At 39.2% G+C, this 13,463-nt stretch overlaps 1 long non-coding RNA gene across 8 annotated transcripts in view; it reads left to right on the top strand.

The window, feature by feature from the left end:
* The window catches only part of LOC110345494 (uncharacterized), a 326,656-nt gene that overhangs the window by 48,768 nt on the left and 264,425 nt on the right, over positions 1–13,463 (top strand). For 7 of the 8 annotated variants that reach the window (XR_015446886.1, XR_015446889.1, XR_015446887.1 and 4 more), the window contains one exon: positions 2,773–2,809. The exons of the other annotated variant lie outside the window; for it this stretch is intronic. This is a non-coding gene — a long non-coding RNA (uncharacterized LOC110345494). The remainder of the gene's footprint in view (positions 1–2,772; positions 2,810–13,463) is intronic. 8 annotated transcript variants of the gene reach the window in all.

Consider the following 13,463-nt stretch of genomic DNA (forward strand, 5'->3'; position numbering starts at 1 on the left):
AGTAAAGCATTACATTTCTTAGAAAGAAATTGATGGGGCAAAGCAGCTACATTTCTCCGCATGAAGTTTGTATTTCCTTTATGTAATTTGCCAAATTTTTCTAATTGTCACTATAGGTCAGGACCTGTAGTAGGAATTGGGGACCAAGAGGAACAGGACAGAAAACAGCATGTCCTCTTTGTTTAGCTCCTAGTGGGAGGAGGCAGACAATAAACTAGCAAATAAATAGACCAACACAAGAACGGGCCAAAAAAAACCATTAAGTAAGGGTCCTTCAGAGACCTGTTTAATGAATGGAGAAGACTGATCATTAACTTACAGCTATTTCAAGGAAGGGACATAACATTTATTGAGGACCTGCTAAGTTCAGCTAGTTTATCTGTCTTTTTCCAATTAATTTTTATAGTAATCCTTTGGGTAGGGGCACTTTTTAGGTAAAAAAAAATCAAAGTTCACAATAGTCAACTAACTTCTCCACGATTACCCATCTGGTAAAGTGAAGCATGAACTTTTAATGTGTACCTACTACTGCTTCCTTCAGCCTAATGAGCTTTTAAGCAGGAGAAACTTGTATCTTTCTATCCTCAGCCCTATATATATTTTAAAATGGTAAATGATTTTATCTTAGAATAAAGTGAAACCTCAGCTTTGTCTTCCCCTTAAAGGTAGAATTTTCTCATAAACAGAGCATTGGAGTTAAGTTCTGGAAAACCATCTTCCAACTGCTCTCCTGTTGCTTGATAGCTGTGTGATTTCTACCAAGTGACTCAAGTTCCCCCAGCCCCTGCCCTCATCTGTGAAAGGAGAGAGCTCTGGCATTAAGGTTTTATGATCCCTAGTTTTTTTGTTTTTTTTTTGGTACCAGGGATCGAACTCTGGTCCTTGCGCTTGTGCAGCAGGCAGAAACCACTGAGCTAAATCCCAGGCCCCTGATCCCTAGTTTTGAATGAGTGGGGTCTGGCTTGGTGAATTTTACTATACTTTGCACACTGCTATCAATTCTTTCTCTGATGTGCATAAGGGTTTGTGTAACTTGGTTACTTCCTCTCAGAGTCCTGCAGAGCTAAAGCCTGAACCCCTCATCTGGGGTGTCTGCCTTCCTCTGCATCTCACCGTGGTGCCAGAGCAGTTTGCCTGTAGTGTGCCTCTGCCCTTGAGGGTGCAGGGGGCTCAGAGTGACTTCAAAGGCTGCTGGACAGAGGAAGAAACACCAGGGAAGTATCATTTTCCTTTTCTTCAGCTGTCTGGATGAATACAGCTGAGACAGTACAGTTCAGGAGGACAAAAACACTCTGGAAGAAACCTTGAAAGTGATTCAATTTCAAGTCACAAGATCAATTATTCAAGGTTCTAGAACACAGATACTATCACAGCAGATCTGTGGCACAGGTTCAGAGGGTGATTCAGAATGTCTTTTTCCGTGGACATTAAAGCTCATTACCTGAAAATTACTCAGCCTTGGTCTTTAGGGAAATCTTAAGTGCCCAGCCCAAATGCCATAATGCTATTGAAACACCAAGATCTCATGATTATAAACACTGTTGAAAGAGAAAGGGCTCTTGTCTGGCTCAGACCTCGTCGGTATGATCATTTCCAACACAGAGGGCATCTCTAGGTGACTATATGTCTGTTGTATAAGGGATCTATCTATAGATCCTGTAGGCTTAAATTATCTCAAGAAAACTAGGCAGCCGGTGAAAGAAAAGAAAATGTATTCTCACTTTTAATGCTCCTGACTGTAAACAATCTCTGGTGGAATGAAATTCACTTGATGATAATTTTTATTCTTGCTGGCAAACTAGCAACATTAAATCCTACCTCATAGGTGTGATATGGGTAGCATGAAATCATATAGACCAAGGCCTCACCGGGTGCTTGGCGTGGAGTGCAGTGGATGCCGGTCTCCCCTCACACCTTACTCATCACATACCTATGTGATGGCTGAGAGGCGTCATGCTCTGAGCCTTACCAGCCATGTGGGGAAGTGTTTGAACTTGCCCTCGACAAGTGTGTGGTTTAGCAAGGACCATAGAAGCATAAACAGACAACTGGTGGTGGGTTAGAGGAGTCCAAGAAGCACTACCTTTTCTTGGCCAAGTGGGGACAAGGAGACTGAAGGCTCGAGGAGTCAGTGATTCTGGGCTTGGAGGACCTGCTGAGGGGACAGGGGAGAGAAGATGAATAGAGCACCAGTAATGTTTGTTTTCAATTTAATTCGAAGGGCTAAAAAAATAGCTGACATCAATATGGATGCCTCCTTATTGGCTGATTTATTTGGTTCTCAAACCCTGGCTTTGTGTCAGAATCACCTATTTGACCAATAACTGGCTCTTTCTATCAGGAATTCTAGTGGAAGGGTTTGGTATGAAGTCCAGATATCTCCGTTTACACCTCCAGGCCAAGCATGGTGGTCCACACCTATAGTCCTGGCACTCTGAGAGACTGAGGGCAGGAGGACTGCAAGCATAAGTTTAGCCAGAGCAGTGCTGTCTTGAAATAAATTTAAAAAGGGCCGGGGATGTAGCTCAGTACAAAGCCGTGGGTTCAGTCTCTAGTACCACAAAAACCAAAACAGAACAACAAACAAAAAACCCTCCATAGATCATTCTTCAAGAATTCAGGATTTGAATTCACAATGTTAATTAAGCAATGATGGACTCTGTTAATATTTAAAAATGCAATACTTTTCAAAAAGGATCAGTGCTGATCTCATGATACCTCTTTGTGAAAAAAGTCCCTTAGATTTGACCTTTTTTTTTTTTTCCAAAACAGAGATAAAAGAAGCTGAAGGGAGTAGACAAATAAAAAGGTAAACCCTTTTCCTTTTGTATTAGGTTTTGTAGAAATGATTTTGAAGATTTTTTTTTTTGCTTCTCTTTGCTCTATACTTTGTATAGTCAAAGCCAAGCCATGTTTGAAATGTTCCCTAGAAACACACGCATGTGACTAAAATAGATTCCCTGCAGATTTACCTAATTTTAGTGAGGGCCTGTTACATACAATGAACTCTGCTGGGCAATTTCACTTACATTTTCTCAGATGAAGAAGTTAGACCATAAATGTGGTAGGGTTGGCAAAGACATGGTGAATGGGTAAGAACGTTTCAGGACCATGACTGAATGAACATGTATCTCCTCCTCACACCTGACCCTGGGGAAGACTCTGTGGTGCTCAAGCATGTTCATACATGTTCACTCATTAATTCAATTTCTGTGAATTATCTTAAGGAAATAGTTATTAAAAGTGATATATTATAGGTAAGAAGAGAATAATTACTGTATTTGCAAAATATGGCAATATCTGGAAATGACGTAATTATTAATCATTAAGAAAATGAGAGGTAAGTTATTGCATAACAACTTCATTACATGTTCAACACAAGAAACTGATTATTAAAGCACCTATGTGGGAACAGGGAAAATGCTTAAGACAAAAAGCCAAATGAAGAAACATATGGCAAGATGCTGTATAAAAGTTACCACTAATACTGACAGGCAGTGTGAAGATGGAGGGAGGCTTTCGGGTTGGGGAGGTAGAGTTTTGAGTGTTTTCTCTTGCAGATGTGGTGGGTGGACATTGATTTGGTCTTGCCAGCATCCTTTGCCACTTAATGTGGACCCAAGAGCAAAAGACACCTGTTGCTCCTGGACAATGAGTTGGATGCCCTTTACCTGGCATTGTCAGTGGCTTTGTTCTTATTCCTTCTGCACAAAACAGTCTTACGGGAAGTAAGAGACAGTACAAAACTAAGCCAGACCAGAACTCACAGGGATGGACAGGTAGGGCAAGGGATCAGTGGGTGGGGAGACCCACCCAAAGTCTTGGAACCCTTGCAATAAGCTTCTAAGTTTGACATTTACATGAGCCCACAGAACCCTTTCTTATTCGAGTTAATGTTATACTCGTTACAGTTGAAAGAATTCTGACAATAGAACTTATTTAACTTTAACATTTTTGTTCTGTTAGAACCTGCCAAGGTTGTTTGTTTTTAAATAAATCTTTTTTACTTTCTGAAATACTGGAACATTTTGTGCTGTGTGTAGAGTCTGCATTTGTGAGTCATTTCCCATTAAATTACTGATAGAATTTTGGTCCCTATTAAACTGTCATTTCCTCTCTTGTCTTTCTCAGCTTTTCCTGAAACATCAGCCACGTTAACCACATCCTGCTCTGACAGTAGCCAGCCTGAGAATGTTTTGGGAAGGGTAGTGTGAACCACGAGGTGAATTTAAATCTGTGCAAGGCAGGAACATATGGAGCATCTGAATCAGTTTACAAACATTAACTGAGTGCCTAATATGTACCAGGCACTTGGTCTACAGTGATGATAAAAGTAGACACAACCTTAGCATGATTCCTTAACATGGTTCTTCAATTCTTTAACATGCTCACTTCTGGCAGGGGGCATGTGTGCATTCACTAGAGGTGAGAGAGTCTAGTCTGGTAGTTTGTTTAGTACTCACTAATTCTATACAAAGGGAACAAGATAATAGATAACATTTATTGAACTTTTGCTGTGTGCTACACCTAACTTACACATTAGTTACTATCTTATTTTACCAGATGAGGAAACAGATACAATGAGAATATTTATTTAATGTGCCCAAGATTGCAGAGCTAAGAGGTGGCCAAGGTGAATTTAACTTGAGGCAGTCTGGCTCCTTAGCATTGGATAATGTTGCTTGCACAATATTATAATAAATCTGCTCAGAAATGCTGGATCTGGTACTTAAAACCACTTTTTAAATTTTTTGAAAAATATTTATTAAGTTATATCTTTGATGGTGACGTATATGGCCAGCATGAGATGGAAAGAGATGCCCTCTTCAACGTGTGCTTTATGTACTTTTAGTCATAGAGAAAAATGCTCTGGAAAAAACCTCTCATTCATTCCTTCATCTATTCAACAGATTATTGAGCTGGCTGCTGTTAGGCATATTTTGTAGAAAACCCTGAGTTTGTAAAGGTAGATAGAAAAGAAACAAATCTTTAAAGCATAGCACAGTGTGCAAGTCCTTTAACAAAAGAATTACAGAAGCCCTGTGAGAGTATTAAGAAGGGGAGGGAAAGGGAGGATATGAAGATATTTGAAATGGGTGACAAGTTGAGCACTGAAAAGTAAGTAGAAATTCTTCAGTGGACACTGGGGCCAGGTAGGCTCAGTGGTGTGGGAAAGGAGTTGCAGGGGAGGCTGTTCTTAAACTCACTCAAGGGATTCTGAATTTAGGACTAGGCATATAGGTTGTGCAAGCCAAAGGAAAGTGTAGGGAATTCTCTTCAAGGTCAGGGCTACAGAGCCTCTTTCAGCTGCACACATGTGACAGTAAAAATAACCTGAACAAGAGGCCAGGGATTTAGCTCAGTGGTCCCGCCGACTGCCTTGCAAGCTCAAGGACCCGAGTTCAATCCCTGGTACCAAAAAAAAAAAAAATAACCTGAGCACATCACCTTTAAATATGGAGTTAATTGTTCATATGGGTATGCATTTATTTATATAGCTGTACTATCTAATTTATTATATCCCTATAAAATACACAAAGATGGAATCAAATGGATAAAATTTAAAGCTACATTTTTATTTTTGGTCCTGCAAAAATTTTCTTAATGCTGAGGATTTAGCTCAGTGGCACCACACTTGCCTGGCAAGCTCAAGGTCATGAGTTCCATCCCCAGGACCAGAAAAAATTTTTTTTTTCTTGAACATTAGAATGAATGATGTGTTTGAAATGCTTATATCTTTGCAAACTTTGCTTTAACACTTTGTGGTCTGTTATTATAAACGACATGTTCTAAGGTCAGTTTTTCTGATTTCTAATTTTAATCAAAATAAGACGCTTCTCTACTAAGATCGAAGTGGATTAAAGATCTAAATATTAAGACAGAAACACTAAACTTGCTGGAAATGAGTTAGGTAGAACTCTTGAACACATTGGCATAGGAAAAGACTTTATGAACAAATCCTCAGTAGCACTGGAGCTGGCACAAAGAATCAACAACTGGGATCTCATCTTATTAAAAAGCTTCTGCACTGCAAGAGAAACCACCAACAGAGCTAAGAGACAACCTCCAATGTGAGAAAACACTTTTAGCAGCTGCACCTCAGACAAAGGTCTACTATCGAGGATATATAAAGAATTGAAAATAATCAGACCCCCCAAATTCAAAGATGCAATTCAAAAATGGGCATCTGAAATGAACAGACATTTCTCAGACAAAAAAAATAAAAGCATCTAATAAATATATGAAAAAATGTTCAACATCACTGGTCATTCGAGAGATGCAGATGACAACAACCCTGAGATTCCACCTCACCCCAGAAAGAATGGCTGCTATCAAGAAATCAACAAGTAACAAATGCTGGCAAGGGTGTGGAGAGAAAGGAACCCTTCTCCATTGTTGGTGGGAGTGTAGACTGGTGCAACCACTGTGGAAATCAGTACGGAGATACCTCAAAGAACTAGGGCTAGAGGTCCCATTTGACCCAGCTATTCCCCTGCTGGGGATCTTCCCCAAAGAATTAAAAGAATCTTACCACAGCGATATATGTGCGCCCATGTTCATAGCAGCACAGTTTGTAATAGCTAAAGCTTGGAAACAGCCCAAGTGGTCATCAACTGGAACCTGAATAAAGAAGATGTGGTTTTTTAACAAAATGGAGTACTACTCAGCCATAAAGAACGAGAAACCCTAAGTAGTAGAATATATTTTTTTTTTGGTACCAGGGATCAAACTCGGGTCCTTGCGCTTGCACAGCAGGTGGCGAGACTACTGAGCTAAATCCCCGGCCCCTACTATACTATTTTTTATCACTGTCGCTTTGTATTATAACTTGAAATTTGGGATTGTGATGCCTTCTGCTTTACTCTTGTTACTCAGGGTTGCTTTTGCTACCGATTCCATATGGATTTTAGGATTGTTTTTTCTGTATCTGTGAGGAATGCTATTGCTATTATGATTGGGGTTGCATTAAATCTGTGTATCAGTTTTGGGATTTTCGTCATTTTGACAATACTGGTGCTTCCTGGCCAGGAAGAGGGGATATCTTTTATTTTCTGACATCCTCTTTGTTCTCCTTTTTCAGAGTTCTTTAGTTTTCCTTAGAGAAGTCTTTCACTTCCTTGCTTAGGTTAACTCCTAAGTATTTCATTTTTCTCAATACTATTGTGAAAGATATTTTCCCTCTAATTTCTCTCTCAGTGAGTTGATTATTGGTGTATAGGAACACTATTGATTTTTGTGTGTTGATTTTGTATCCTGCTACATTGCTGAGTTTGTTTATTAATTCCCTAACTCTTTTTATGGAAGTTTTTGGTTCTTCTATGTAAAGAATCATGTTGGACTAGTATATCCTGCAAAACTATCTTTTAAAATTGATGGAAGAATAAGGACATTCCATGACAAAAATCACCCTAAGAGATACATGAACACCAAAGCAGCACTCCAAAAAATAATCAAGAATAGTCAAGACCAATGATGGTGAACCTTCTAGTGCTTTCAATGATACAAACAGCCCACTGTAGCACACATGCCATATGTTCACCACCACTGGCCTAGTTGGAGACAATGAATCCAACAAAGTAAAAAAATCAGATGAAATAAATACATCAAGCAAGGCAAGTAGTTAAACAAAAAAAAAAAAAAAGAAAAAAAAATGAGTCATCAATAGAAAAATGCAATTACAGGATTAAATCAATGCCTTTTAGTAATGACTCTCAATTTAAATGGCCTCAGCTCCCCAATTAATAAACAGATTGGCCGACTGAATCAAAAAACAAAATGCAATAGTCTGTTGCATTCAAGAAGCTCATCTAATCCAAAAAGAAATTTATAGGCTAAAAGTCAAAGGACTGAAAACAATATTCCATGCACCAGGACCCCAAAAGCAAGCAACAGTAGCAATTGTACTCTTGCAGAAAGTAAACTTCAAACTGAAACTGATCAGAAGAGGCAAAATAGTTCACCACATATTTGCTAATGGAGCAACCTAATAGGAAGAGATAACAGTTGTAAATATATATGCATCAAATATTGGAGCACTTAACTTCATATAACAAATACTGCTGGTCATGAAAGATCAAATAAACATTAACACAATCATAGTGAGTGGCCTGAATACCTTACTTTCACAATGGGACAGATCAACTGAACAAAAAAATCAACAAAGAAATATCAGGGCTGAACCAGAGCTGATCCTTTGAACAAATGGATTAATAGCTACAGAGAGGTCTACCCTACTACAATAGAATACATATTCTTCGCAGCATCATGTGGAACTTTCTCCAAGACAGACCACATACTATTTCACAAAGCTTGATTACATAAATTCAAAATAATCAAAATCACCCCATGTGTACTATCAGATTATTATGTAATGAAACTAGAAATCAATCACCAAAGAAACCACAGAAAATTTATAAACACCTGGAAACTCAATAATACAGTCTGGGACACACAATGGGTAGCAGAAGAAATCAAGGAAGAAATTAAATAATTTTTGGAATCAAACAACAATGCCAATACAACATACCAAAACCTATGAGAAACAATGAATGCAGTTATAAGAGGAAAATTTATTGCAGTCAATGCTCACATTAGAAAATCTAGCTAATTTTTTTTTTTTGGTACCGGGGATTGAACTTGAGATCTTGTGCTTGTGAGGCAGGTGGCAGAACCACTGAGCTAAATCCCCGGCTCTAGAAAATCTGAATGAGCTCAAGTAAATAACCTAATGATGAACCTCAAGATACTCGAACAAAAGTCTAGACCCAATCTTAGTTTAAGGGGGCAAAATCATAACGATCAGAGCAGAAATTAATAAAATTGAGACTAAAAAAATACAAAGAATCAATGAATTGAGAGCTGGTTCTTTGAAAGAATAAGGAAAATAGATAAACCCTTAGTTAAACTGTTATGGTTTGTATCTAGATGTCCCTCCCAAAGCCTCATGTATTCATGGGGGGGCTTTGTGGAGGTGGCTGGATTTAGGGTGTGTGAATATGGATTAGGGGTGTGTGATATCTGGATTAGTCCCCTAGTTGGATTAGCATGGTTCTGGGTGTGGCTGAATGGATTTACCGAAGAGGGAAGCCCCACTTTGGGTGTAGGTGGCTCCAGTAAATATGCTTGTAGCCTGGGTGAAATATAAAGAGACAGGAAGAAGGCAGGCTTGCTGCTTCCTCTCTACCCTTCTACAGACTGTTTCTCCTCAGCCATGTCCCTCTGCCCTGCTGCCCTGCCTTGGAACCCGCTGACTATGGACTGAAACCTCTACAAACTGTGAGCTAAAAATAAATCTTTCCTTGTTTAACCTTGAATGTCAGGTATTTTATCTCAGCAATAAGAAAAGTAACTAAGCCATGAATTTAACAAAAGAAGGAGAGATAAGACTCACATCAATGAAATCAGAAAAGAAAAATGTGAAATCACAATTGACACTGTCAAAATCCTGAAGATTGTTAGTAATTACTATGAAAAAATGTACTCAAGAAATTGGAGACTCTTGAAGAAATGAATAAATTGCTAGACCAATAAATTATCAAAACTGAACAAAGCAGACATAAAAATTTGGAACAATCTAATTACAAGCAATAATAAAAGGCAGTAATAAAAAACCTACTGACTAAGAGAAGCCCAGGACCTGATGGATTCACTGCTGAATTCTATAAGACCTTCAGGGAGCTCATAACACCAACACTTCTCAAACTCTTTAATGAAATTGAAAGAGAAGGAGTGCTTCCAAACTCATTCTTGGAAGCCAGCTTCACTCTGATTACAAAACTAGACAAAGACCCAACTGAAAAAGAAAAGTATGTGCCAATCTCTTTAATGAACATAGATGCAAATATCCTCAAAAAGATACTGGCAAACATAATACAACAAATCTTTAAAAAGATCATACAAAATGACTAAGCAGGTTTTATCCCAGGGATGCAAGAATGGTCCAACATACTGTATGCAAATCAATAAATATATCATATAAATAGAAGCAAAGACAAAAATGAAATGATCATATCAATACATTCAGAATAAGCTTTGGACAAAATCTACCCCCATTTATGGTAAAAATCCTGAAGAAAATAGGTATAGAATGATCTTACCTCAATCTGATAAAAGCCATTTATGACAAATCAATGGCCAACATCATAGTAAGGGAAGAAACAGAAAGCTTTCTCTCTAAAATCAGGAACAAGACAAGGATATCCACTACCACCACTCCTATTCAATGTAGTACTCAAAACATTAGCTAGAGCAATCAGACAAGTGAAAGAAATAAAAGAGATATGTATAGAAAAGGGAGAAATCAAATTATAATTATTTGCAGATGACATGATCATGCCTTGAAATTTAATCAGTAATTTTCCACCTTTCTGGATGCCATTCAGTCATTCTGTATACTTTTTGGAAGATGTTTTAATATTTTTAACAATTGGCAAAAATCTGGAATATTTTAAAATAGATTAGGAAATTCTGGTGTTTTTTTCCAGTACTGGAGATCAAACTCAGGACCTTGAGCTTGCTAGGCAGGCACGGTGCCATTGAGCTACATTCCCAGCCCTGTTTCTACTTTTTTTAAAGAGTGGAGAGGAGAGATTTTTATTTTTAAACGAGACACATTCACATTATTTCCAGCAATCAACTCAGTGATGGGGAAACATTTCCCCGAATATATGAATTATCTCTTGCTATGTAATAAATTATCCCCAAAATTAGTATCTCAAAACAGCAGACATTCAGTATTCAAAGTTTCTTTGGGTTAGGATTCCAGGAGTGGCTCAGCTATGTTCTTAGGGTCCAAGATCTCGCAAAGCCAAGGTTGGGTGTCGGGAGCAGTGCTACATAATTTTAGGGAAAAATCATTTGGTTAGCCTAGTTCTCCTGCCTACAGCCCAGCTATGGAATTCTGAGGCATAATTCCATTTTGGCCTCCGGTCACAACTGAGACCTCAATGATCCGGTGATGCTGTCATTCTCCAGGACAAGAAACATCCTGGGAGCTGATCCTGGGAGGAACAAACATCTACTCAGTTCCTCGTTGTTCTTGGATTGTTACGTCTTGTTTACGCATATGTACTGAACTCTCTGCAAGTCATTTGTTACATTTGCTTCTCCCGATGTACTGAATAAAAGGTGCGGTAAGCTGGGGGCTTTGGTCTTTGCCACCCAGAGCAGCACTGATCAGACCCAAAGCTCAGCTTCTTCTCAGTCTCATTTTTCTACCTTTCATGTAATTCGCCGTGTGCTGCCGTGGCTCACAGGAGACCAGGACTAACTGCAGAGGTTCTGGTAACATCCCCTTTCCCTGTTCCTTACAGTTGGGGTATTGGCCAGGCCTATAGTCAACTCAAGGCCAGACAGAGGGAAGATCTGTTTCTAAATTCACACATGGCCTGTTGATAGGCCTGATGTCCTTGGCGTCTGTTGGCCAAAGAGAGTAGACCTCGCCTATGGGCTTCTCCATAAATAGAGATTGAATAGGGTTGGAAATTCTGGCCTTTATTTAGTATCATGTACAAGTAACTTTCCCCATATTCTATTCGTTAGAGGGTCCCCATGTGCCACCTATACCAAGGGTAGAGAATCACATAAAGGCATGGATACCAGAAAAGGGAGATTGGCAGGGGTGATCAGAGGCTGCCTGCCACACCTATTTTCAAAATAGCAAATTGATTTAGAAAAGCAGCTACTTTCTCATTCACTGCTAAAAATGTCATCTTTACCTTGTAGAAACTTATTAAGTATATTTATTTTTCTGAAAATATTTGCATAATCCTGGCTGCCACTAGTCATCTCAGGGAAGGTCAGGCAACCTGGGATCTTTGTCCTCATAGAAGAAAAACAGCGAGTCATCTTTTAGTTGGACAACTCTTTTAAGTCTTTGGACACAAAATAACTAGCATACTAGTATGGGGTATAAACTTTTCCATCTAACTTAGAACTGCCAAGACTGATTTATGAAGGGCTTAATTTTATAGAGTTAACCATTAATGGCATTCTTTATCAGGCAAGGTGCAGTTCATTCCTATACGGTGAAGGGCAAGAAATGAGTGAACCTGTCTCCTAGTGGAACACTTCTCCTTCCTTAGATGTGTCGGTGATGGACAATCAGGGCAGGCCTCATCCCGTACATTCAATATGGATATTTTGAAGGATATATCCTTTCCTTTAAGGATGAGGGAAATAAAAACGCTAATATTGTTTTTCTGACCCACTGTGGATTATCTAGCGCACACTTCTTTGGAGGCCTATGCTCTAGGCACAGAGTTGTTAACTCAGGATTGAATGCTTGTGTGTGATTTGCTTTCAAGAAGTAAAAAAAAATGACCAAAGCTCTAATCAGATGTCCAAAAAAAAAAAAATTAAGAACTATGTCTCTAAGTAATGTGTTGACACTGAAAATGTTTAAGAAGGAGAATGTTATGGGTTGGATCTTGAATATCTCCCCAAAGCACATGTGCTGAAAGCTTAGTTGCCAGCCTGTGGCACTACTGGGCAGTGGTGGAACCTGCAGTAGGTGGGGCCTAACAGAAGGAAGTTTGGTTGTTGGAGGTGTGCCCTTAAAGGGATATCAGGACTCTATTGCCTATATATCTCTCTTTCTGCTTCCAAGTTGCCATAAGGTGAGCAGCTTTTGTCTACCACTTGTTCTTGCCATCATGCTCTACCTTGCCATAAGCCCAAAAGTAATGGGGCCAAGTGACCATAGACTGAGACCTCTGAAAGCATGAGCAAACAAATTTTCCCTCCTCATAAGTTGTTTATCTTAGATATTTTGTCACAGAAAGAGAAAGCTGACCCTAATACAGAGACCATGAAGAGATTTAAAATTTAGAATTCTGGCAATATGGGTAGGTGGGTGGGTAGAGCAGCTGGTAGAGAGTGAGCCTGGAAATAGGGAAGCCAGTAGAGGGGGTTGGATGCCTCAGCAAGCAGAGGGGACCGGGACTGACAGTGCCTAGTGTGAAGCTGTAAGAATGAAACTGACAGTTCTGTGGAGACCCCAGGAAATTGGAGAACCAAGAACATGAGATGTCTGCCAAGGAAAGCTGCAGGCTATCCGTGGAGTCAGTCCAAGAGAGAAGCTATATGGGCTACGACCAGCAAGGCCATAAGAGTCCGGGGGTCAAAGCCTCTTGGAACTTGCATCTTACTGCCATGTGCCCTGGTTGCCAGACATGGAGCCGTAGGACTTAATGTTTGCTCTGCTGGTTTTCAGTCTTTATTTGGTCTGATTTTTTTCTATCGCCTACTCCTTCCTTTTGGAATAAGAGTGTTTGCCCTGTGCCTTGATGTTTACAGAAATTCACAGCTAAGAGCTTGCCTTGAGTCTTGGAAGAGACTTTGACTTAGAATTTTGAAAAATGCTGGAACTGTTAGGACTTTTGGAAGGGATTATTGTGTTTTTGGTTGTACAAAAGGCAGTTGTATCATATTAGATGGAATTAACTTATTATTGTGTTTATTTA

Source organism: Heterocephalus glaber, unplaced genomic scaffold (genome assembly GCF_053883595.1).
Source record: "Heterocephalus glaber isolate CG9 unplaced genomic scaffold, H.glaber_assembly_v1.0 deba00001733, whole genome shotgun sequence".
Classification (NCBI taxonomy): Eukaryota; Metazoa; Chordata; class Mammalia; order Rodentia; family Bathyergidae; genus Heterocephalus; species Heterocephalus glaber.